This window comes from Oryctolagus cuniculus, chromosome 2 (assembly GCF_964237555.1).
Source record: "Oryctolagus cuniculus chromosome 2, mOryCun1.1, whole genome shotgun sequence".
NCBI classification, from domain to species: domain Eukaryota; kingdom Metazoa; phylum Chordata; class Mammalia; order Lagomorpha; family Leporidae; genus Oryctolagus; species Oryctolagus cuniculus.
In genome coordinates, this window is record NC_091433.1 from 159,656,803 (window position 1) to 159,681,528 (window position 24,726).

Here is a 24,726-nt window from a genome sequence, read left to right on the forward strand (position 1 = left end):
GGGGATGTCCCCAAGGTTACATGGAGAAGTGGTAGAATAATAATGGCCACCACAGCTCTCTGCTGTGGCCAGGGAGTGCAGTGGAGGATGGCCCAGGTGCTTGGGCCCTGCACCCCATGGGAGACCAGGAAAAGCACCTGGCTCCTGGCTCCTGCCATCGGATCAGCGCGGTGCGCCGGCCGCAGCGCGCCGGCCGCGGCGGCCATTGGAGGGTGAACCAACGGCAAAGGAAGACCTTTCTCTCTGTCTCTCTCTCTCACTGTCCACTCTGCCTGTTAAAAAATAAAAATAAAAAATATAATGGCCACCAGAATCACGGCTCCAGCAGTGTCTACTATATGGGTATACATGGGATACTGGAGTAATGTAAAAAATATTAACTAGTGTTTCTGCCAACATTCTTTAATGTATTTATTTATTTGAAAAGTAAGAGTTACAGAGAGAGGGAGAGATCTTATTATCCACCGGTTCACTCCCCAAATGGCTGCCACAGCTGGAGCTGGGCCAGGCTGGAGCCAGGAGCCTGGAATTCCATCCAAGTCTCCCACGAGGGTGCAGGGGCCCAAGCACTTGGGCTATCTTCTGCTGCTTTCCCAGGCACATTAGAAGGGAGCTGGATTGGAAGTGGAACAGCCGGGACTCGAACCGGCGCGCATATGGGATAGCAACATCACAGGCAGTGGCTTAACCCACTGTACCACAACACTGCCCCTCCCCACCACCCCATATTTTCCTGTGTTCCTTAGCTCCACCCCCACTTCCCTCCGCTGGTGTGCTCTGAGCATGCAGAGAGGATGTGAGCAGTTGCATGGCTCCTGGGGTTCCTGGGGGGGACCCAGTGGGGCTGCTGCAGGCTGAACCCCAGGAGCCTGGGTGGGAAGCCTGGGCTGCACCGCTCAGCTTTGGTCAGCTCAGGGAAGAGGCTGGAATTCTTGGACTCTGAGGTGCAGAAGCCAGAAGGAAGGTCTTCTAAAAGAGAAAGTAGTCATTGAAATGGAAATGTGGTGGAGTGAACAGGCTTGAGACAGGAGAGCTGAGAATCCATCCCAAATGCAACTCAAAGAAGTGAATCAGTAGGAACTAGGACAGTTGTTTGTTTGAGGGTATGAAAAACGGAATGGGCGTTCACCCTGTGCCAGGTCAAGCTCCAGAAGAGGGAAGGTCTCCTTCTCTGTGGATCGGGACCCTCTGAGGGGCAAGTCCGCCTGCTGAGCCTGATGTTGGGGAACAGCTGCCAGACAGTGCCCGCTCACAGCACTCCGGGACCCTGGCCCCTCCGGTCCTCTGCCCTTGAAGTTTCACTCGCTTTATTTTTAGATTTCTTCCCATTTTTGTCTGTTCTTTTTCTTTTCTTAAATATCTACGTATTTATTTACAAGGCAGAGTTATGGAGAGAAAGCGGGGGCGGGGGGGGGGGTTCTTCCATCCGCTGGCTCATCCCCCATATGGCTGCATCGGGCCGGAGCTAGGCCAGGCCAAAGAATTCCATCCCGGTCTCCCTCATGGGTGGCAGAGCTTAAGCACTTGGGCCATCTTCTGCTGCCTTCCCAGGTGCATTGCAGGGAGCTGGGTTAGAAGTGAGGCATCTGGGACTCAAACCGGAGCTCATATGGATGCTGGTGTTACAGGTGGTGGCTTAACCTGCTGCGCCACAGCGCCGGCCTCTGCTCTTTTCTTTTTCGTCACATATTCATGAGGAACTACAAAGCAATGGCTCTTGCTTAATTCTGCTTAGGATGCCACAGGGAATTTTATGAACAGCCGAAATGTACTGCTCACAGTTCTGGAAGCTGGGAGCTCCAAGATGGAGGCGGTGTCTGCCGAGGGCTTGCTCTCTGCCCCAGAGATGCACCTGCTTGCTTCGTCCGTGGGCCTCTTCCACAGGGGCTCTCATCCTGGATGTCAGGGCTCTGCTCCACAAAAGCCCCACCTCTGAATGCTGCCACCTGTGGGTGTAGGCTCCCATGTATAAATTCAGGCTGTCCCCAGAGAACCTCGGCTGGAGTGAAGTTAGGAAGCTGCCCCACCCACCCTCCACCCCCAAAAGCTTCCACGCCGCTCTCTCCAAGGTTTACTCCTGGGAATGCTGCTTGGTGGTGATGTGTCCCATGAAAAAGCACTCCGTGGTCCTAGCTGGGAAACACAGAACTCCCCCTAGAGTGCGCTGGGTCTCTCCAGGACCCCTTGGAGACTCCTGTTGACCTTGAGCGCTGGGAGTGTCTCCCGGGGCAGCAGATGCACTGAGTTCTGGCACGCTGGCTGTGACATCCAGGTGGCCTCCGCAGGCTGGTGCTGTGCAGAAGGCATTGGGGGAGTCCTAGTGACGACTGTGGTTTCTCCCCACCTCGCAGAGCTCCACACCAAGACAGGAGGAGGCAGGAGCACGAGGGATTACACACAGCACTCTTCCGAGCCCTGCCTCAGGGTTCAGTCAGTCCCGTGGGAAGCCAGCCATGGCCAGGCCCTCTTTCTTCCTGTCTCTATTGCAGACAGACGTGGCCTGGCCCAGCACGGAGAGGGGAGCCCAGGTCCCAGGGGAGTTCTGCCTCACATATCTCTGTCTGGGGCTGAGCCAGCCCTTTGACCCTGGCCCAGAGAAGCCTGGTTCCCACCTGGAGGCCCCCTTCTTGGTGGGCTGTGCGGCTGCCCAGGCCTCCTCTTACCCGCAAGAAGAACTCCTGGAAGCTCAGTGCTCCGGGGGCAGTGAGGCAGGATGTCTCCCCACACCTTGCGGGAGTAGCCCTGCCGCCAGCCCTCCACCTCCAAGGGCTCTCTGTCCTGCAGCCCACCAGGCCTGCCTCCCCCACCTCAGGCTGCAGGAGCCGCGCTGGGGAGGAGGGGCAGGCTCCCTGCAGCTCTCCCAGGGACCACGTCTGGGCCTGGCCTTGTCTGGCCACCCCTGGTGCCAGCTTTCCTTTCTTTCCTACCCTGAGCCAGCAGCAAGGGGCTGGGATGCCACAGGGACCCAGGCAGCTCCATGTCTGGGGATCCCGGGGGTCGCAGTTCTCGAGCATCAGTATAATATTTTTAGCTGCGCTCCAGCTGGGATGAGGAGCGCCTTCCTGGGATACTTGGTTAAGCTCCGAGAACCCTCACTTGTGAGCAAGTGTGCTCCACGCGGCTGTGGCCCCCTAACTCTGCTCCCTTTGGCTCAGGTCCCCCATCTCTCCGTCTCCATCTCTGCCGCCCCGACCCTGCCTTGCCACGGTGGGGCTGCTGGTCCCAGGAGAAGGAGGCAAGGCTGGAGACTCCCCAGCTGGCCCGCCCTTTTGGACCCTCGTTCTTTCTGTCCTCGGTGACTCTGTTTCTATGGCTACAGCCGATGCCCCGGCCATCCTTCCTGGGGGGAAGTTGGACAGGAATTTCTGTGCTTTCAAAAGTCAGCATTGTCTTAGGGGCACCAGCAAAAACTCCAATCGTTTTGCCTGAGAGTGGACGTGGCTTAGGGGGACGGGAGGGCCTAGAGGGGGCAGGAAGTGCCTGGGAGTTCTGCGTCTTCCTCCCACTGGGGGCTCCCTGTGGCCATGGCCATGTCTCTGGGCCGGACCACCTAGAGGGCCAGGGCCCTGCCTCTGCCATCTGACTGCCGCACCCCCGAGGCCTGAGCAGGCCCTGAGAACTCAAGGCAGTTACAGATTTTTGCAGTTCCTGTCTTTGGTCCTGCCCAAGCCACCCCATCCTGCTTCCCCAAACCCCCCTGCGACCCTCAGGCCTGTGGAGATCTGAAAATTCTACCCCCAGCCCTGACCCCAGCCCTCTGACCCCATCAGCCTGGCTCCCCTGCTCAGCTACGCCCCACCCCGGCCTGGTTACTTGCAAATGTCCTCCCCACCCCATGTGCTTCTGAGTCTGCGCCCCCTCCCTGCCTTGGCTGAGCCATTGCCTGGGCCTGTGGAGCCCTTCACACCTCTCCTCTCACCAGCTTTTCCTCCGCCTCCGCCTCCCGGCAGCCTGCCCTGCCTGCCCTGCCCCCTGCCTGCCTCCCTCTCTCCATCCCTCTCCCTTGTGCCCTTCAGGGCAGTGCACCAGTCACTTAGTGGGGACTCTAACACCTCCGTGCCCAGCCCCGCGTGGAGGACACACGCTGGGGACGGCAGCATGATGGATGAGGCTGCAGGTGGCTTTGTTGCCCGCTGGGGCTACAGCGAGGAGACCTCCCCTCGGAGAAGCCTGATATTTTCCAGGAATTTCCTGAGGGAGGGGACCCAGGCCGCTGGAATGAGAGCCAGCTGTGGGGCTGAGGCTGGGCGGGGGAGGGGGCTCGGGCTTCCCTGCTGAGTCAGCGAGCATGCCTGGGTAGTGTACAGGCTGAGTCAGGGCAGGGGGCCGCGTGGGGGCTCTCAGTCTGCAGGTGGGCCAGGGGAAGTGAATGTGGCTGAGACCCCTTCTCCCCACCAGCCCCACCCCACCCCCCTCCACCTGGAGCTTGCGTAAGGGACCGCTGGGGATGGATGCAAGATGGCAAATGGGAAGAAGCCTCTGGCAGGCGCTGGGCTCCTGGAGGCAGAGGTGGGCCCGCTGCAGGGAGTTGGCTTGGGCGGCCCCAGAGCTCCTGCATCTCAGCCCCAGCTGCCGGCTCCTCCTTCCTGCTCTCATCCCGTCCCTTTCTGAACCAGTCTGGCTGAACTGCAAAGCGTATCTGGTGTTTGGGCCCCTTCTGCTACGGACCTGCTGGGCCAGGCAGGCTGTGCTTTCTCCTGAACCGGAAATCCTCGCTCGGACCAGACGGCCTGGCTTCTCCCAGCCATGAGTGGAGGTGTGGCCAGAGAGCCTGGGGCAGGGTCAGGGGGGTGAGGCCTGGAGGACAAGGTCGAGCCCCTGCCAGCCTGGGAGGGGTGCCCAAGAGCTGCCCTTTGGGGGCCACTGCAAGGGGCCCTGGTTGGAGATGGGGTTGGGGTAGGAGCAGCAGGGAGTTGGAGGCAGGGTATGTAGTCTCACGGGGGCACACGCATGCGCGCGCACACACACAGTCCTTTTCTGTCCGTATCCCTCAGCATTGAGCCTGGCACCCTATGGAAAAGTGAGTCCTGATGCCAGCCTTGTAGGGCCCTTGTCCTGCTCACAGTGCTGGGTGGGAGCATCCCCTTGGGCAGTGGGGCCGTTCGCAGACATCTGTAGCAGTTACCTCGCCGCGGAGGGCAGGCGGAGCCTTGCCATATCGGGCTCCCCTGGCCTACCCCTCACCCCTGCGTCTTTCAAAGAGCCCCTGGGTGCTACGCCTCTTGCTCTAGGTCAAGGCTGAAAGCCCCAGGAGGCCCTATCAGCAGGGTACACTTCAAACATCCCCAACAGGGACATGCAACCTGCAAAGGGATTTGCTGGGATTGTGATAGCTTGCGAAGGCATACAAAAGGAATCCTAAGGATTTGCTTTTCTTGATGAGAGTGGCCAAAGTGACATCAGATATGGCCAGCAGGGTCCTGGGCCAGCCAGTGTGTGCCTGTGCAGGCCGGGCGAGCGAGTGCTGGGCGTCCCTGCCAGAACGGTGTCTTTGAGCTGCTGCCCCACTGTCAGGCGAGACCAGTTTGCCTGCTAGCCCCCCCAAACTTAGGTTACTTGAGGAAGCAGCCCTGTCCCCTCACCTGTTTCTCACGAGCGGACGAGAAACGGGGGGCAGAGAGAGCACCTCTCGCCAGAGGCCCCAGAGCACAGTCGTCCTGCCAGCCTCAGCCGAGGGGTGAGAAACCTACAGCTGAAGCTTCCTGGGTGCCAGTCTGGGAGGCAGGGCTCGGGAGGCCCCGGCGGGCCGAGGATGGGAGAGGGGGCTCTGCTCCCTCTGCGCACTCTCCCCGTGGGTCACTGCCCCCCACTGCTCCCCAAACATGGCTAGAAATCCAGTCTTTGGCTTCTCTTAGCAGAGCACACTAAAAATCCAGGACGACCACACCTAGGGGCATTAATAATCCTGAAGGGAAGAAGACCCAGCACCCAGAAGATGTAGAAAACCAACGAGGCTTCCGCAAGCTGGGGAGTCCGCTTGGACCGCAGCCAGGCTCCCTCCAGTGTCTGCCAGGTTGTGTCCCACCAGGCTCCGGATAAAAAAGTACCCCAGTGCACCCCCAGCCAGGGCACTTGTCTGCATGCACTCACATCTTGCACACATGAGAGATTCCCAGGACCTGAGAAGCCCCCAGACTCGAAGAGTGGCAGGCTCTGCTTGTAGCCCCCAAGGCGTCTTCACATCACTCTACCACATCTGCCCCGATGGAGACACTCTGAGTTACCAGTGATTGACTTCGCTATTGAAAAACCAGCCATGGGAGCAGGTGTTCAGCCTAGTGGGAAATACGCCTGCATCCCACATTAGAGTGCCAGGGTTCAGTTCGCAGCTCCAGCTCCTGACTCCAGCTTCCTGCTAACGTAGACCCTGCTTGGGAGAGATTGAGCTCCCACTCCCAGCTTCAGATCTGCCCAGCCACTGTCATTGTGAGTCCTCTCTGTCTGTTGCCCTTCCTCTCTCTGATCCTAGATGGTGAAGATGATGATGATAACAACAATAACAGTAAAACCAACAGCACTTAAAAAACATGAGTCTAAGCCTATTGTAAAAAATATGAAAAACCTAGAAAAGTGCCAAGAATAAAATACCTTGTAATCTTGCTAGATAGGCATAACCATTATTATCACACACACATTTAAATAAAATATTGTGCATGTGTGCACATACAAATGCATATGTCTATATAAAACATTGACTTTTTTCCATATAAATTACATCATAAGAATTTTCCTGGGTAATTAAAGTATTCTTTGAAAATATACTTTTATTAAATTTTTTATGTTTAAATTTGTATTTATTCAAAAGCAGAGAGACAGAGATAAAGAGAGACATCCCATCTGCTGGTTCACTCCCCAAATGCCCACCACAAATGCCCACCACAGCAAGGACTGGGCTAGTTCAAAGTCAGGATCTTAGAACTCAGTTCAGCTGTCCCAGGTGGGTGGCAGGGACCCAAGTACTTGTGCCATCACCTGCTGCTTCCCAGGGTACATTTTTGCAGGAATCTGGAATTGACAGCAAAGCTGGGATTTGAACCCAAGAATTTTGATTAGGGATATTGACTCTTAAAAAAAAAAAGATGTATTTATTTATTTGAAAGTCAAAGTTACAGAGAAGGGGGAAGAGACAAAGAGAGATCTTCCATTTGCTGGTTCATTCTCCAAATGGTTGCAATGGACAGGGTTAGGCCAGACCAAAAACTAGGAGCCAGGAGCTTCCTCCTGGTCTCCCATGTGGGTAGCAGGGGCACAAGCACTTGGGCTATCTTCCATTGCTTTCCCAGGCCATTAGCAGGGAGCTGGATCAGAAGCAGAGCAGTAGGGACATGAACCAGCACCAATATAGGATGCTGGCATCCCAGGTTGCAGCTTTACCTGCTTCTCTGCAATGCCACTACCCTCTTTCTGGAAAAAAAAAAAGATTTATTTATTTATTTGAAATTCAGAGTTACAGAGAGAGAGGGAGACACACACACACACATACAGAGAGAGAGAGAGAGAGAGAGAGCTTCCATCCACTGGTCATTCCTTAAATGGCCACAACAGCTAGGACTGGGTCAGGCAAGAGGAATCCAAGAGCTTCCTCAGGGTCTCTCATGTGGGTGACAGGGACACAAGGACTTGGACCATCTTCTGTTGCCTTCCCTGGTGCATTAGCAGGGAGCTGGATTGGAAGTGGAGCAGCCAAAGACATAAACTGGTGCCCATACGGGGTGTCAGCATTGCAGACAGTGGCTTAACCCGCTGTGCCACAATGCTGGCTCCTGGGTGTGGACATCTTAACCACTATACCAAATACACACCCTCAAGTAGGCTCTTAACCTCTGCACCAAAAAGCCACCCCTGTAAATACCATTTTAAATGGCTTTATAGTAGTATCCCATTGTATGGCACTTTAATTATTAAACCAGTCTCCTATTGTTAGGCAGGCAGGCTGTTTCCAGTGTGTTTGCTATTGTAAATAACAATTTAATAAGCACTCTCACATATGCATCTTTGCAAACAGCTCTGATTATTTGTTCAGTTAAAGTCTTCAAAGTGGAATTACCAAGGAAGGCATGTGAGTGCCTTCAGAGTTCCCGGTGTCTGGAATTAATGTATACTAATTATTTTGTGTTAACTTGGGGGTGAGAGTTTGGCTCAGTGGTTAAGACACTACTTGAGGTGTCTGGGTTCAAGTTCCAGCTCTGTTTCCCATTCCAGTTAGGAGGCAGCAGGTAGTGACTTAAGTAACTGGGTCCCTGCCACCTACATGGGAGACCTGGATTGAGCTCCAGGCTCCTGGCTCCCACCTGGCCCAGATCCCACTGTTGGGACAGAATTTGGGGAGTGAACCAGTGGATGAAAGATCTCTGTCTCTGTCTTTCTTTAATATCTCTCTTGTGTGATTTTCACACAAATGGATAATAATTTTTACAAAATTGTATTAATGTGAACCATACAGACAGGATCCATTCAGTGCCTCATCACTCAGAACATGCAATTCTGTCCCACAAGCCCCCCAAAGCCTGTGGGGCTGCCCCTGGCTGTACCTGGACCCCTGGCTACCACACGGCAGCTGCCCGCAGCTTCCCAGAAATGTCCCGGGAATTGGGGAGCCGTGAGGAGCTGAGCAGAGGGAGCTCAGGGTGGGGTCATCACTGGGGGCCCCAAGGCCACTCAGTGGGGGGGATTTCCTTTCAACTGATCCTTATGGCCCCCTGGGAATGTGACAAAGCCGGGGCCCCCACTCCCCCCACCCCCAGATGGGGAGTCTGAGGCCCTGAGCAAGGCCAGCAGAGACCAAGTGAGAGTTGGGACTCAGGAATGGGGCTCCCCAACTCTCCCCACACCCAACATTGCCAACCACTCCACCGGGGGAAGGGGTGCAGGCCCCCAGGGAGGCAGCCAGGGCTCACCCCCCGTCTGTTTTCAGCAGAGATTTGTTGAGCACCTGCTATGTTCCAGACATGGTGACACAGCTGTGAGCCAGAGAAGAGGCCAGTCTCCTGCCCTCCATGTTCTCATGGGGGAAACAGAGAGGAAGCCCCGAACCAAGTCGAACAGTGTTCAAAGCTACGAGAAAAACCGAGCAGGGTCAAGGGGATGGGTGAGTCCCAAGCAGGGTCGTGGTGGGGTGGGTACCTCTCGGATGGGGTCGATCTCGCTAGGCTGAGATCTGAGCCAAGGCCCGAACGAGTTGGATGAATGAGAGCCGTGGGTATCTGGAGCCCACGGGACAAAGCCAGGGCCGAGGTCCCGAGGCTGGTACAAGTGGCGTGTCAAGTAGAAGCCAGGAGGCCGGGGGGCTGCAGGAGGGTGAGGGAGCGGAGAGCACAGGGAGTGGGGTCCCGGGCTAGCCGTGGTCCCAGCCAGATGAGGGGCTACTGTGTGTGAGCGCCTACAGGCCCAGGCACCCCCCAGGGCACAAGTCTTTAAGGGGGCTGGACCCTGCTGTGATGGCCTGGCCTAGGCCAGAGAATGGCAGAGGACAGCCTCTGCAGCTCTGATGCCCTGGTCGCAAAAACTCTGAGGAGGGAGGCAAGTTCAAGACCTGGATCCCACTGTGCCAGGGGGTGAGGGTCCAAGTTGACTAGGCCAAAGGCCTACTTCAAAAGGGTTCACAACCCCGTGGGGCCAACAGATGGGCACAGGTAGCCAGCCCATGGCGTGACCGAGAGAGAGAAGACTTCCTGGAGGAGGTGATGTTTGCATGGGGCATTGAGGGATGAATAGGTGAAATGGGTCCCGACGGACAGGAAAGCAGGAGATGTGCTTTGGTTAGAAACACCTGCTCGTTGGGGAAGGGAAGGGGGTGCCCTCCAGAGCTGGAAGTTGAGTGTGCAGCCCAGGCCTTGACTGGGAGTTACTCCTGGGGCACAAGAGAGGGGGAGAGCGAGAAGAGAAAGGGTGCAGAAGAGAACTCTGGGTCACACGAACATGTGGAAGAAGCAAGTGATGGGGAAAAGATCAGACAGCCAGGAGGTCAAGAGAGAGGCCTGCGAAGGGCCCCTGGTGGGCGAGAGCTGGTCCCTGGAGGCTGCGGCCGGGGCCTGGGTGGCAGAGGCAGAGGTCTCGGGGCTGCGGCTCAAACCACCACCAACTGATGCTTCAAGCAGCACGCGCCGTCCTCTGACAGTCCTGGGGGTCAGAAGGCCAAAGCCAGCATCCCCCGGCTGACACCAGGTGTCTGGGGGCTGGCCGCTGCTGCAGCTTCCACAGAAGCTCTCCTGGCCACCCCCCCAGCTACCCCTGCCGGCTTACCAGAGCATGGCCCCCACTCGGCTGCCTTCATCTCGGCACTGTGTCTGAGTCCCTTTCCTCCTATGCCCTCTTCTAGGGCACCCCTGTGTGCGTCAGGCCCACCCAGATAACCCCAAGGGATCTCCCCATCTCAGGATCCTGAATTTCACTGCCGCTGAGACAGGAACTCCTGGGGGTGGGAGCGGGCGGGGGGCGTGACTCAACTTGCCTCCTGGTCCCGCAGGTGGCCCTCGCTCAAGGTGTCAGGGAAAGAGAGGGAAGGCAGGTGGGATGGAGATGGCCGAGCAGGTCAACGTGGCTTTCAGGATTTGTCTTCCTGAGCCTGTTACGCTCCTGCCCCTCCTCCTTGGCCCCCAAACCCAGGCGGAAAATTAGAAACAGAATCTGTGTTGTCACTTGCATGTGCTGCTGTTTCCGGGACCCCAGCCACCCCAGGCCCTTCCAGGCCGGCTGAGCTACGAATCAACATTTCTCACCCACAAAGAAGAGCCGCCCCGAGCCACCCAGAGCCGCGGGCTGGTGCCCTGGAGTGGGCGAGGAAGCCGTATGTGTAGATTGAACACTCAGGATGGGTTGTGTGCCTTTTTGTTTTACTTGTCTCTCCTCTTTCTCTTCCCTTCAGTAAACTGGTTTTCAACTTTGTTTTTCAGTGAAAACCATTTCCTGCTCGCTGTGGACCAGGTCCAGAGGCTGCGCCCGAGGCTCCCACGCCAACCGTCCAGTGTCCTTGGCCGAGGGCAGGGATCTCGCCGCCTTTCCCCCTTCCTCAGCCAAACCCTCGAACTCCCGCAGCCGAATCGCCGGAGGCCAGGAAAGACCCTCGCCTGTCCCTTGCAGCAAGAGTGACAGACGTGGGCAGAGGCCATGTTCGTCCCCACAGACAGCCTCGCTTCCCTGCTCCACTTGCCTTTCCCCAGGGCAGCTGCGGACCGGGCCTGCATGGGAGCCAGCCCCCACTACCCACCAGAACCAGCAGCCCCCAGAGAGCTGACAGGGACCTGCAGGAGCGGGCGCTTCGTGGTGCCCGGCAAAAGCCTCCTGGGCAGAGGACACAAACATACTGAGGACAGAAAACAGCTGTTGGCCCAGGATGGCAGGGTCTGGGGTGGGGTGGCGGGTACGTGTCCCTGGCCCGCGGGAGTCCCTTCTCTGGTGGGAGCCGCGCCTCCCGCCAGTTGCCACCTGGTCAGCTCGGGAGATGTGGAGAATGCATTTCACAGTGATTTCCACTGGGCCGTGGCACCGAGACAGCTGCGGGGGGGGGGGGGGGCACAGCTGGTGCCGCCCTCAGCCCGCCACTGAGTGTCTCTGGAGTGATGCCTCCGCCCCATGGCGGGTCTCAGGGTCTCACTTGCTGTGGCTCCAGGGGCCACGGGAAGGTGTCTTTAAGCTGAACCCCCATTTTCAAGGGCAAGACTTGGCTTTTATTAAAAATAAAGTCCCATCATCATTTACTCCAGTGGCTCCCAAATCAGGCTAACCAGCAGGATCTTCCAGGATGTTTATTAGAAAATAAAGATAAATCAAGAGTTTCAGACCCCATCAGTCAGATCTCTTAGGGTCAGCCCAGGCTGGGGTCCAATTGCTTTCCTGAGTCCAGGAGGTTGAGCCCATCGAGTGAGACGGGGAGGGCGGAGTGGTGAGGGTGGAGGTGAGGGGAGTCATGTTTGCAGACCGGCTCATCAGAGAGGAATCGTAGCTGCCCACATGTCCTCGCGCTCAGCTTCAAGACAAACCTGTGTGCTGTGTCTGATTATTGTCCCTGTTTTGATGATGAAGAAACGACCACACACACACACACACACAGCCGGGAAGAGGCCGCGCCAGCACTCAGACCCAGATCTGTCTCTCAACTGCTCGGCCATGGAAGGGATAATCTGAAACCTCGGTGTCACCTTGGAGTCAGGCCACCGAGTGACATCACACAGCTGCTTTCTGGACGCGCGTCTCTGGTGGCTCTCTCTGTGTCAGGGGCTCAGCTGGCCCTGGCTCAAGTCCCTCCACAGCAGTTCACCATGCACCTGGGGACACAGACGTGACCAGGACACGGCCCTCATCAAGGCGACCGGTGCATGGCAAAGGCACCGGGCTGGCATCGGAGAGGGACTCGTGGTCTCAGAGCTCTGACAGGGAACACAGTGTCCTTCCCGAGCAGGGGGCCTGGGCTGCCTGAGGTCTGGGCACCTGGCCAGACAGACGCGCTGGCACCCCCACGCCAGCTCCCAGCCCTGCGGATGCCTCTGTCTGCCCGACGACACTGGTGGCCGCGCCTCGTGCCCCTCTGCTTCCTGTCGACAGCCAGCACCGTGTCCGGCACACGCAGGTGCTCAGTGAGGCAGCTGTACGCCCATTGAAAGGCCCAGGCACTGGGCTGAAAGGTTAGGGATTCGCAGTGAGCCTCCATCTCCATGGAGCGTACAGCCTCACTGGGGAGGAAGACAGGAAACATAATTAATCCATTACCATTGTGGTGAAAGCTGGAAGGAAAAACAATAAGGTGGTTTAGGAGTGGTGTGTGTGTGTGTGTGCGTGTGTGTGTGTGTGTCTCACCGAGGGATCAATGAAAACTTTTCCTCATCAAAGAACATTTACGGGGACCGGTGCTGTGGCGTTGCGGGTAAAACTGCCGCCTGCAGTGCCGGCATCCCATATGGGCGCTGGTTTGAGTCCTGGCTCCTCTACTTCTGATCCAGCTCTCTGCTATGGCCTGGGAAAGCAGTGGAAGATGGACCATGTGGGAGAACCAGAAGAAGCTCCTGGCTCCTGGCTTCAGATCGGCGCAGTCCCGGCCATTGTGGCCATCTGGGGAGTGAACCAGCAGATGGAAGACTTCTCTCTCTCTCTCTCTCTGCCTCTGCCCCTCTGTAACTCTACCTTTCAAATAAATAAATAAATCTTGGGAAAAAAATAGGAGCAAGACTCAACAATTAGGGGAGAGATAAATAGATAGATAGATAGATAGATAGATCTATATAAAGAACATTTACTCTGAGATCAGAAGGATGAAGAGGAGACAGAAGGACATGGGCAGTGAGGAGAGAGTAGGGAAGGTGCCCCAGGCAGAGGGCGATGGGGACGCTTGGAGGCTGAGCCAATGGGGCATCCCCCAGGGCTGCCTCTGGCTCAGAGGTCTTGGTGACAGACCCACTGTCTTTGTACGGACACCAGGATTCTGCCCCCCACATTGCAGATGGGCAGTCGAGGACCCTGTCCTAGAGAAAGGCAGAGTTGAAGCCCTAAACTAAGATGGAGCTGGAGGGAGCTCTCCCCATGCTGTGGGCGCGCCTCGGGCACCGGATGCAGGGCAGACAGGGCCTCCCTTCGGATGACGAAGAGCCGCAGGTGGGTGACCCAGAGATGCGGCGCTGAGCAGAGAGCACTGGGCTCCAGCCCATTTTGCCAGAGGTCTAATGAGGCAAGAGGCCCAGGGTCTTCCAGCAGTGCTGGAGAGGCCGGGGGAGGCTGAACGTGTCCTAACCCCCAGGACTTCCAATGGTGATACCTTAACATGCAGGTGCAGGTCAGCGAAGGAGCCCATGCTGGGGACTGTCTAGGCAGGCCAGGTGTGATCAGATGGGGTCCTAGGAGAGGGTGCAGGACCGGTGGAAATGAGACATGATGCTGTGATGAAGGACCAGAGCCGGGAGCCATGCTCTGGGAGGGGCTGTGCACCCAGCGGTGCAGGCGGTGCCCTGGGCAAGGCCAGGGAAAGGACGGGAAAGCCTTCTCCTGGGGAAGCTGCAGGAGGGGCCAGCCCTGCCGACACCTGGAGTCAGCCCCGGAGGCTGGGTTTGGGCTTTGGAGAATGACTGTGTGCTGCCTCAAGCCACTCTCGGGGGGACCTGTTACAGCAGCCGGTGGGGACCAATACTTGCGCCCTGGGCGTGAAGACTGGCAAGGGCCGGCCTGCTCTGCACATGCCAGGAATCCCCAGCCCCGTGCCGGCTGGCGCCGCAGCGGTGGCCCACGGACCAGTGCTGGGTCGCGTGCGTGTGTGAGAGAGAAAGGAAGAACACGTCTCCCTCACACGTCAGGGCTGCTCCGGGTGGGCCATCTTCCCAGGCTTGTCAACATTTTTCTCTCCAGGAAAACAGAACACAGTCTGCACCGAGAAAGTCAGCATTTCACACGCGCACACATGGATGGACTTTGTGGTCCCAGACAGACATGCACGCCACACTGGCTCCCGGCGCCTTCGGTTTTCTCAGAATAGGGAGTGAGGCTGGGGGGACCGAGGGAACTGCCCACAGCCGCATGGTGACATCTGTTTCCCCACAGCTCTCCCGGCCCCTATGGCCCTGAAATCTCAGGGAAGATTTGACACACGTCTCAACAGTGGGCAGCAGCTGGACTTTCCAGCCCCATTCCAGATGTGGGGCTGGCTGGCAGGGAGTTTGGCTTTGGAAAGCATCGGGGAGGCCAAGCGCCCCCTGAGACCCTTAGCGCTGCCTGCCCTGCCATGCACGTGTCTCCCTCCTCAGGGTCCTGGGTCTGGGCTTTCAGCGGGAGCTACAGAGTGCCTGTGCATGGGATTTGCACATGCGTGGCAAAGGCTGAGGGGACCAGGGAGCTGGCAGGCGGGAGCCCCACGGAGAACAAGAGGCCCGTGGGGCTGGGAGAGGGGCCAGGGCAGGAATTCAGAGGGGAAATGGACAAGGTGAGCTGGCGAGGGGTGCATGGGTGAGCGGACCTGGCCTCAGACGGAGCCAGGTTTGGATATGGGGCAGGCTAGGAGGTGCTGAGGGAGACGCAGGGGGCCCAGGTGAGGCAGCAGTGCTGTAACAGCAGGTGCCCAGCCTGGAGCCACTGGGAGGCCTGGTGCGTGGTGCCCATGGCTGCTCAAGCCCCAGACAGGACTGCTTGGCATCACAGGACAGGAGTGAGGGTCCCTCTGGGTGCCTCAGTAAGCAGCAGGAGGACCGAGAACGCCACTCGCTCTTGCTGGCCTGTGACTGCCCTTTTTGGTGGACAGAATGATGGCTCCCCAGAGAGGCCCACGCCCTGTCTCCCAGAACCTGTGAATGTGTGACCTGACAGGCAAAAGGACTCTGTGGACGAGATTATGTGTCGAATCTCGAGATGAGGGGATTATCCTGGATTATCGGGAGCAGCAAGTCATCACCGGAGTCCTCACGAGAGGGTCGGCGGCAGTGAACAGGGCGGCTTGAAGACGCCACGTGCAGCTGGCTCGGAGGGTGCAGGAAGGGGCCGCGTGCCCAGGAGTGCAGGCAGCCACTGGATGGGAGCTGGAAAAGCCAAGGAAACAGCTTCTCCCCTGCAGCCCAGGAGGAGCCCAGCCCTGACGATGCCTTGGTGTTAACCCAGTGAGGCTGATTTTGGACTTGTGGCTTCCAGAGCTGCATCATAACAAATGTGCATTGTGTTAAGCCAGTACGTTTGTGGTGCTCCGTTATTGTTGAAATAGGAAAGTGACACAGCTTCCCATCACATGCTGGGCTCCAGACTCTGGCCCGGTGCTCCATACAAGGGTTTTCAACACAACACAGGGGCCCATTGCCCCAGCTCTGGCTGAGCACTGTGCAGACCCTGGCAGGGGGGCCAGAGGAGCTGCTGCCGCCAGCCAGGCTCCTGGCCAGGGTTGGTTCTCCCATGGCCGCCACCTTCTTTGCTCACGGGTGAGCCAGCCCTGGACATGTTGTCTCCCCGTGGGCCCCGCCCTGCCTCCCCCTCCCCGACCCCTCGCTCTCGGGCTCTGGTCTCCCTCCCAACCAGGGGGACAGGGTCTACAGACTGCAGAGGAGCGACTCCGAACAGACGGCGCTCTGGAAAGCCTTGTCTCTGGGCGCTCAGGTCAGCAGCACCTGCTGTCAGTGGGGTTTTAACAAACAGACTGGGGGACTGTGCTGGGCAGGGGGCAGGAGACGTCCAGGCTGGGTCAGCGTGTGTGGGCAAGGGACATCCCCGACCCCAAGAATGTTGATTTCAAAGCACACCCCCACGCAGCCCAGCGTCGCCAATCCAAGCAGTGGCATCTATTCACAAACTCTACAGGCACCCACACGCACACAAACACACAGGCCCACGAGCAGTGCATCTGCAAGGAGAAGTCAGATACCACCCAACACAAACAAGCAGCTGTGCACAGGCACCCACAGACACTTTACACGCCCACAAATGCAGACGCGGCCGCATGCATGCCCACAAACACTGACACACCCATGCGCGAATACAGGCCGCCCATGCATGTAGACACCTGGACACCTGGCAGCTGGGCAGCAGGCCCAGAACGGCCCGTGGCTGCCTCCCCCACCAGGAGCCCTCCTGTGCTCTGCTCTGCTCTGCTCTGGAGACCTCTGCTGGTGGAGCCAGGCAAGGGCTACCAGGCCCTCCCCTTGGCCGTGGCGCCCAGCCAGGCTGGACTGAGGCTGTGGACAGAAGGGGAATAGGAGAGCAGAGGGGCCCGCAGGCCAGTGCCCAGGTGCTCAGCACCGCAGCTGCCGCTTGGCCCCCGGAACTCTCTGGTCTTGGCTCCAGTGTGGAAGGAGATGTTTCTTCTCTAAAAACCTCCCTTGGGCTCCTTGCCAGGCCAAGCCTGCCCAGTGCTGCCAGTGGGCCCTGCTGGTGTGCCTGGTGCAGAGGAAAGGGCCCTGTGCTGGCCGCAGGAGCAAGGCTCTCCACTCTCCCGCACTCCAAGAGCTCACGCTGGTGCCCCCGTGCCTTGCCCGGCCTGGGCTGTCTCCCAGAGCTGCTGGGCACACAGCTTCCCTCCCAGCCACCCGCTGGGTCTCTGACATGGTGTGTTGCAGCTCCCTATCCCAGCTCCACCTCCTAGATGTCCTCCTGGGTCCCACCCTCCTGCTGCCAGTGGCTCCTTCGCATTCTCCTGCAGGAGGTAGACAAAGTGAAGAATATAGGTCTTGGGAATAAGACAGGTGAGCCTGAACTCCCATCTCGGCTCAAAGGTGGGACTTCCTCGTTCGCCACAGACCTCTCCGGGAGCTAAGCTAGCTGCCCTCAGCCCCAGTGGCACCAGGTGGGGTGGACATGGTGATAGTCTGAGGGCAGGGGATGAAATGAGACAATGTACGTGTGCCTAGCACCAGGCAGCTGCTCAGGGGCCATCTTTACCAGGTACCCCAGCATCATAGGAATGAGAGGGAGACAAAGAAAACTGCCCAGGACTCCCATAAGGGATGCTTGGAGGCTCTGTTCTGATGCGCTACTTGTGATGGGGTGTCAGGGGGCCGGGATTTGGAGTGCTTTGTTCCCCAGTGGGTCCCATGTTGGAAGGCCGGCCTCCATATGGTGATGGGAGAGGTGGTAGAACCTATGAGAGGTAGGGCCTGGGGCAGGTGATTAGGTCACTGGGGGATCTCCCTTGGAAGGAGTTAATGTGGTTCTCATGGAACCCTGCTTAGTTCTTGGGAGAGTGGGTTGTCGTAACCAAGACCATCCCTCCCTGGTCTCTGGCTTCCTGTCTCTCCACCTCCCAAGTTGTGTTGCAGCCAAAGGGGCCTCACCAGAAGCTGAACAGATGGAGGCACACAATCTTGGACTTTGAGCCTCCAAACCTGGGTGCTAAATAAACCTCTTGTCTTCATAAAGCCTCTAGCCCCAGGCATTCTATTATAGTGACAGAAGTCAGACTGATACGGCAGGGGTCCCGAGGAGCAGGCCAGCACGATGACAGGCAGTCCCTCAGAGTGGGAAGAGGCTATGCAAGGTCTGGTTTTATCGAACTGGGGTCGGGTCAGGGCTGCCCAGGGAGACGGGGAGCTGTCCGTAGGGGCCCTCCTACCTGTCCACTCTCTCACTCCTCCGGGCGGAACTCAGCTTGCACCACAAGTAGGGTTGATAGCAAAAGAATGTGACTTTTGCAGGACACAGAACTAACTATTAGGTTGCCAGGGCAACCCCCTTGTGTCTGTTGAGTCGATCCCTCCGGCTCGTGGCCCTACGGCCTCTCTCCAGCCCCTCCACTCAGCGCTTCGCTCTCTTCTTCCCCACCTGACCTTGACCTTGTGCCCACGGCTCACTTAGCCCCTCTCCTCCTGGGCATTGAGCGGGGGTCAGCACTTCCATTTCCTGGAAATCGCATGGTTGTCGCCTCTCAGCCAGCAGCAACAGCAAGGGCAAGGAGACACCACTTTGCCCTGGAAAGTGTCTCAGCATCCTTCCCCACTTCCCCGTGAGCTGTATTTCAGAACATTCCAGAAGGCCCAAGACTCAGTGTTATGAATGCGCTTCAGTTTTCCAGGTCGGGCCACAAATGCCCATTGAACAAAGCTCAGAGCTGGGCTGCCACACATGCACCAGGGAAATAATCCTGCTGATCTGAAGATTTATTTGTTTGAAAGGCAGAGTTGCAGAGACGGAAGGACAGACAGAGAGAGAGAGAGAGAGAGAGAGAGCTTCCACCCGCTGGTTTACTTCCCAAATGGCCCAAACAGCTGGGACTTGGCCAGGGCAAAACCAGGAGCCAGGAGCTTCCTCCAGGTCTCCCACATGGTGCAGGGGCCCAAGCACTTGGGCCATCTTCCACTGCTTTCCCAGGCCATAGCAGAGAGCTGGATCGGAAGAGGAACAGCCAGGACTCGAACCGACGCCCATATGGGATGCCGGAACTGCAGGTGGATGCTTAACCTGTAATTTGTGTTTTAAAGGCGGCCTGAGAGAGAATGAGCTGAAGTGAACTGATCGATCATGGTCGAAAGAGCCAAATCGAGAAAAGAGAGATGATGATGGCACATGGGTGACCCCGCCGCCCAGGCAGTTCCAAGGATGGCCACTAGGTGACACCACAGGCCCAGCACAGCTTGGTTGCTGCTGGCTGCAGGTGGAGGGGACCAGGAGCCTGAGGGCAGAGGGGTGCCAGGCAGTGGTTCTGATGGGGCTCCTTTCTGCATGCATGGGAGGAAGTTTGCCCCATGCACCTCTCCTGCCTTCCCCAGCCACCACCCCTGGCTCCCCTGAGGGGTTTGTGCAGGTGTGCAGGATGAGGGAGGGATGGGAAGGTGCCCAGAGAGCCAGGGGCCAGGGAGCGGAGGGTGAGGGAAGGGACAGGAAGGAGGGCTCAGGCAGGCCTTGGATAGAACCTTGATAGCGGAGGGGACAGGAAACAATGAGCCTTTATTCAGAGTCCGCCCCCACTCACAGGTCCTGGCAGAGGGAGACCCAGAGGCAAACCCAGGGGCCCCGCCCACCAGCTGGAGGCAGGTGATTCAGAGCTCAGGTTTGGGCTGATAAAGCCCCACCCCACCCGCTGAGAATGGGTCCTTTGTGAGGGTCACCCCTCCCCAGCCCTCTCCTCACAGCTGGGCTGGCTGGAACAGGCCCAGAGGAGGGCCTGACAGCAGAGAGCCCAGTAGCCTCTGCTTGCGGTGAGGTGCTGTTGGAGAACCTGGCGATGCCACAGGGCCCTTGCACGGCACAGCTGTGCAGGAGAACGAGACAGCAGGGCTGGAGCCCACGTGTTTTCTTCCAGGTTCCCAGCCTCAGCTGTGTCCCCTTGCAATCCACTCATTGCCCCAGGGAGGAAAAACCTACCGCTTCCAGTAAAGTCAGAACTCTGAATTGCAAATGGCCAAAACCCAGCTTGAACCAGTCAGCCGAGGACGGAGCAGGCCCCTGAGGTGAGGGCTGCTCACCAGCTGGCCAGATGATATTCTTTCATCTCTTCCCTTTGCATCTCTGAGACTGGCTGCACCTTTTGCTCTGTGGCTGAGCTTTGTATGTTCACCCGTCCCCCCCCCCCCCCCCCAACCAGGAGAAAGATCACAGCTGGTTCAGAGTTACATCCTCAGTCTCCCGGCCGAAAGGGAACTGCTCCATTGGCTACCACTCTGATTGTATCCTCTTGAGTCACGTGCTCAGCTCTGGACCAATCGCTGTGGCCAGGGCAGATGCATAATTTTCCCACATTGGGTCTCTCACTCATCCTGTGGCCAGGGTTCATGGGGCTCAGGGCAGACAAATGCAATACAATCCTTGTTGTGCCTTGTGGATCCCATGACAATCTCCCCCTTACTCTCATAGATCAAAAGGTGTTTTCTGGACACGTGCCTGCCTGGAATAAAAACCATGTTGCCCAGACTCCCTTGCAGCTAAGGATAACCGCGTGTTGAAGAGTTCTGGCCAATGGGATGGGACAGAAACACTGTGTGCAACCTCCAGATGGTGCCTTCACAAGGAGGCCATCCTCCTCTCTTGGTCCTCTTGCCCCTGCTTCATATGGGCGAGTCGTCTTAGACCAGACAGGTGAGGACAAAGCAATGGCAAGTGACTTAGGAGAAGCCGGAGTCCCTGAGACTGTTTGGGCCCTGTTTATCCCTGCTTATCCTACAAAAGAAGAGAAACCGCTGTCTTGTTTGAACCACTCATTGTGGGTGTCTGCTTTATTAGCCCCGTCTACTTTGCCTGCGGCGCCGGCACCCCGGGTTCTAGTCCCAGTCTGGGCGCCGGATTCTGTCCCGGTTGCCCCTCTTCCAGTCTCTCTACTGTGGCCCGGGAGTGCAGTGGAGGATGGCCCAAGTCCTTGAGCCCTGCACCCCATGGGAGACCAGGAGAAGCACCTGGCTCCTGGCTTCGCATCAGCGCGGTGCGCCGGCCACAGCGTGCAGGCTGCAGCAGCCATTGGAGGGTGAACCAACGCCAAAAAAGGAAGACCTTTCTCTCTGTCTCTCTCTCTCTCTCTCTCTCTCTCTCTCTCACACTGTCCACTCTGCCTGTCCAAAAAAAAATTTTTTTTAAATAAAATAAATAAAATTTAAAAAAATATTAGCCCAGTCTACATCCTGTGAAATAGAACCCCTGGGAAGCCACTTGGTATGATTAGAATATGACTTGTCCCCCAGACTCATGCAGGAGTTTAACCCACAGTCTTGTATGATATGAAGCTGGTGGAAACCTTATCTGATTGCCAAGTTTAGAAGCACGGCCTTTGGACAGTGGCTGGATTAAGTCACGAGGACAGAGCCCCCAGGAGCACGTCCCCATGGCTTTATAAGGGTGGAGAGACCACACAGACACAGACAGGCACGTGCCTTTGTCCGGTGGGAAGTTAAAAATTAGCCTGCGTGTGTGCGTGTGTGCATGTGTGTGTGTGTGTGTGTGTGTGTGAACGGCCTGAAGAAAAGCTCCCAGGAGAATTCCTCTCCTCAGGACCAAATGAGTTACCTGACCTAGTAACACGGGGCAATAAAACCTGCCCAGACGCCCTAGGGGAAGCCCCTCTTCTGCCTCCAGCAGACCTGGGGAGGAACTTGCTGATTTGCTCTCCACAAAACCTTTTATCCTAACGGAGAAGGGGGAGGGGATAAAGAGCCTCCCTTAAAAACCAGGCATCTAAACAAGGACTGCAGCTCAGCTCTCTGCTCTCTGCTGAGCCCGCCTGCCCAGCCCAGCCCAGGTGTCCTCCCTCCATTCAGTCGTGGAACCTTGCTCCCTCCCAGTCCGAGTGACTGGGCGTCCTCTCTGTCCCTTCCATTCTGACGGATGCCCTGTCCCCAATAGAGCCTTGTCGCTGTGCTCTCTGTCTCATGCCTGAATTCTTTCTTGGGTGAAGACAAGAACCTGGGGCTCTTCTCCAGTGGCACCTGCTGTCTCTTGCCACACGATGTTCTGCGTCACCTGGCGATTCTGCCGGATGCTGTGTTAGACCTCGCACCTCCAAACCATGAGCCAAGCCAGCCTGCCTCAGGTCTTCCCTTACAGTAATGAGAAGCTCAATACTATTCCTCCGCTGTGGGCTAAAACCTCTATCTCTTATATGGGAAACAATACAAATAGTGTTAGGTAGGAAGTCAGTTATGAGCTTATGTGTGTGTGACATAAAGGCCTAAAGAGAAGACATCTATGTCCAGCATATGCATCTGCATCTCAAAGTCATCCTGACAATGTTTCAGGGGCAGCCCGGTCTTCGAATCCTGCCCTGCCCCCTTCTACCTGATAACCTGCCAGGTGGAGGTCCCCGCCCTTTCTGCCTGACAAATCTTCCACAATCTCCCAGATGCAGCCCAGTATCTGCATTTCAAACACCCTGCTCAGAATCCCCATTCTCTAGGGGGTCCTGCTCACCCTTCCTCTGAACCCAGGATGGTACCAGCTAGGCTTCCTCCTGTCTGAAACCTTCAAGGGAAAACTCAGATAGGAACTTCTTAATATTTACAGCCATAAAATCCTTTGTTTCAGGAGGAAATGTGTGAAGACAAAGACCCATCTCCTTAAAAACCCCCAGCCTCAACTGAACTGCACGCTCAGCCCTCTGCCTCTCTGCTGAGCCGCCCGCCTGGTCTGGCCAGGTGTACTCCACTCAACCATGTAACCTCACTCCTTCCTCCCCCCTCCCCCAGTCGGAGCGACTGCACTCTTTCCCAGGTCCTGTCTGGAGAGGTGCCCATCCATCCTTACGGATGTCCCTTCCCTAATAAACCTTGCTATTTTACCTCCCACTACTCTCTGTCTCACACCTGAATTCTTTCTTGCGCGAAGACAAGACCCCTGCAATTTCTCCAGTAACACAGGGATCCCTTCCCACCCTCATTCCAAGCTTGCAAAATTGAGTGGAGCCCAACCAGGAAAGTCCAGAAGGAAACAAGGCCTGGGACCACAGCAATGCAGGCTGGAGCTGGGCTGGAGCTGGGCTGTACAGGCCGGGCTCTGTGCGGGCGGGGCTCTTCCTCTCTTTCTGTACGGATTGTATTCCAGAACAATGGTGGGCAGGCCCACGTCTCTCTTAGCCCTTCCTGGGTTCCCAAGGAACCCTTCACTCCTTCTTCCTCCTCTCCATGTCTCCTCCCTTAGGTGGGGGCTCTCCGGAGCCAAAGCAGCGTCTCTCCCCTCGGATAGGGCTCCGAAGACGGTGGGAAGGCCAGCCGGTCAGTGCACCACCCTGGGTGCCATCACACCCCGCCTGAGCCAGCAAGAAGGCGACACTTGGCTTCCAGGCCAGAGCGCGGGCCCCATCTCTAACCACATTGATTCTCTGCACTGCTGTCCCCTGACACCAGGGCTAGACCCAAGGGAACGGACGCGGTGCCCTGCCCATGAGGAACTCCAAGCCTGAGTGACAAGCACAGCTGATGCCATTGCCAGGGAGCCAGGGCAGTGAGAACCAGGCCATTTCGAGAAATCTACAGCTGCCTGCAGCTTGTGAGGCTCAGCCAAGGCCAAGGTCAGCAGGAGCCAGTCACTGCCCGCCTTAACTGAGTCCCGAGGGGCTGCTTGCTTCAGCTCATCTGCCTTACCCCTCCCCGCCCCTCCCCCTGGAGCTCTTTTTTTTTTTTTTTTTTTTTTTTTTTGAGGAGGGGGGATTAGGGAGAAATTTTCTTCCATTCATTGGATCACTCCCCCAAAAGCCCACAACAGCCAGGGCAGGGCTAGGCCAAAGCTGGGAGCCCAGAACTCAATCCTGGTGTTTCATGTGGGGGTAGCAGGGATCCAAGGCCTTGAACCATTGCCTGCTGCCTCCCAGGTGCACATCAGCAGGAAAGTGGAATTGGAAACCGAGGCAGGACTCAAACTCGGGCACTCGGATGTAGGACGTGGGCTTCCCCGTGGCATCTTAACTGCAGTGCCAAATGCCCAGCCCACCCTTGCCCTGTGGTCAGCACACTCCCCTCCAGCTTCATGCTGCTCTAGGAAGCCCTGAGCCACACAGCCCTCTCAGAAACCATGCAGGGACCAGTGTTGTCGGGGAGGGAGGAGGGCCTAATGAAATAGGATTCCATGGGCTGTCACTGCATTACTCTCTTGCAAAGTGTACTGGACCCCCCTCCTAGTCCCAACATGGAATCACCTGTACTGATCGTGTCTTATTCTTCCCATCACGGAGGAAGAACTGCCACATTTTCTTAGTCACAGAAAAATTCCATCACTGCCAGTCATCATCAATTCCTCCCTCTCTAACACATCCCCCAGCATACGGTCCTGCTCTGGTCTCTCCCACCTTGAAAACAAAGCTTTATTAGTGAGGATAAGAGTTAGGCTGCTGAAACAAAGAGATCCCAGGGCAGCGCACCAGGCTAGCAGAAGGCTAACCCTTGCCAGAGCCGCCAGGGAAGGGAGTGACACAGTAGCTGCTCCTGGAGGTCGCTCTGCCATCCTCAGTCTGCTTTTCCCTCCAAGGTGGACGCTCCAGCTACTGGCAGAGTTTCAACCTTCCAACCAGAAGGAAAGGGAAATGAGCCAGAAAGGCTCGGGCTGGAACTGCATAGGTCACATGCACTCACATTCCCGTGCCTTAGCCTTAGTCATAGACATACCTACCTGCAAAAGAAGTTAGAGAACAGAGTCTTTATCTGGACAGCAATGTGTCCAGTTAAATATTCCACTATCACTGAGGAAGCAAGAGTGGATATTGAGGGAAGGCTGGTGATTTATTCTGCCACAGTCTGTATCTTTGGCCTCTCGAATACATGCGCATGCTCTTTCCAAGCATGGAACATGCTCTGATCCCCTTCCCAAATGCAGAGCCCACAAGGCTTGCATTACTACAACCAGCTCAAGGTCAGGGTCCTCTTGGCA

General features: G+C 57.0%; 1 long non-coding RNA gene across 4 annotated transcripts in view; it reads left to right on the top strand.

The window, feature by feature from the left end:
- Positions 1-13,161, top strand: part of LOC108176363 (uncharacterized) — an 82,443-nt gene extending 69,282 nt beyond the window's left edge. For 2 of the 4 annotated variants that reach the window (XR_007916609.2, XR_007916606.2), the window contains exons 3-4: positions 8,918-9,088; positions 10,893-13,161. This is a non-coding gene — a long non-coding RNA (uncharacterized lncRNA). The remainder of the gene's footprint in view (positions 1-8,917; positions 9,089-10,892) is intronic. The other 2 variants (XR_007916602.2, XR_007916601.2) reach the window with 1 other exon arrangement.
- The last annotated feature ends 11,565 nt before the right edge of the window (positions 13,162-24,726 follow it).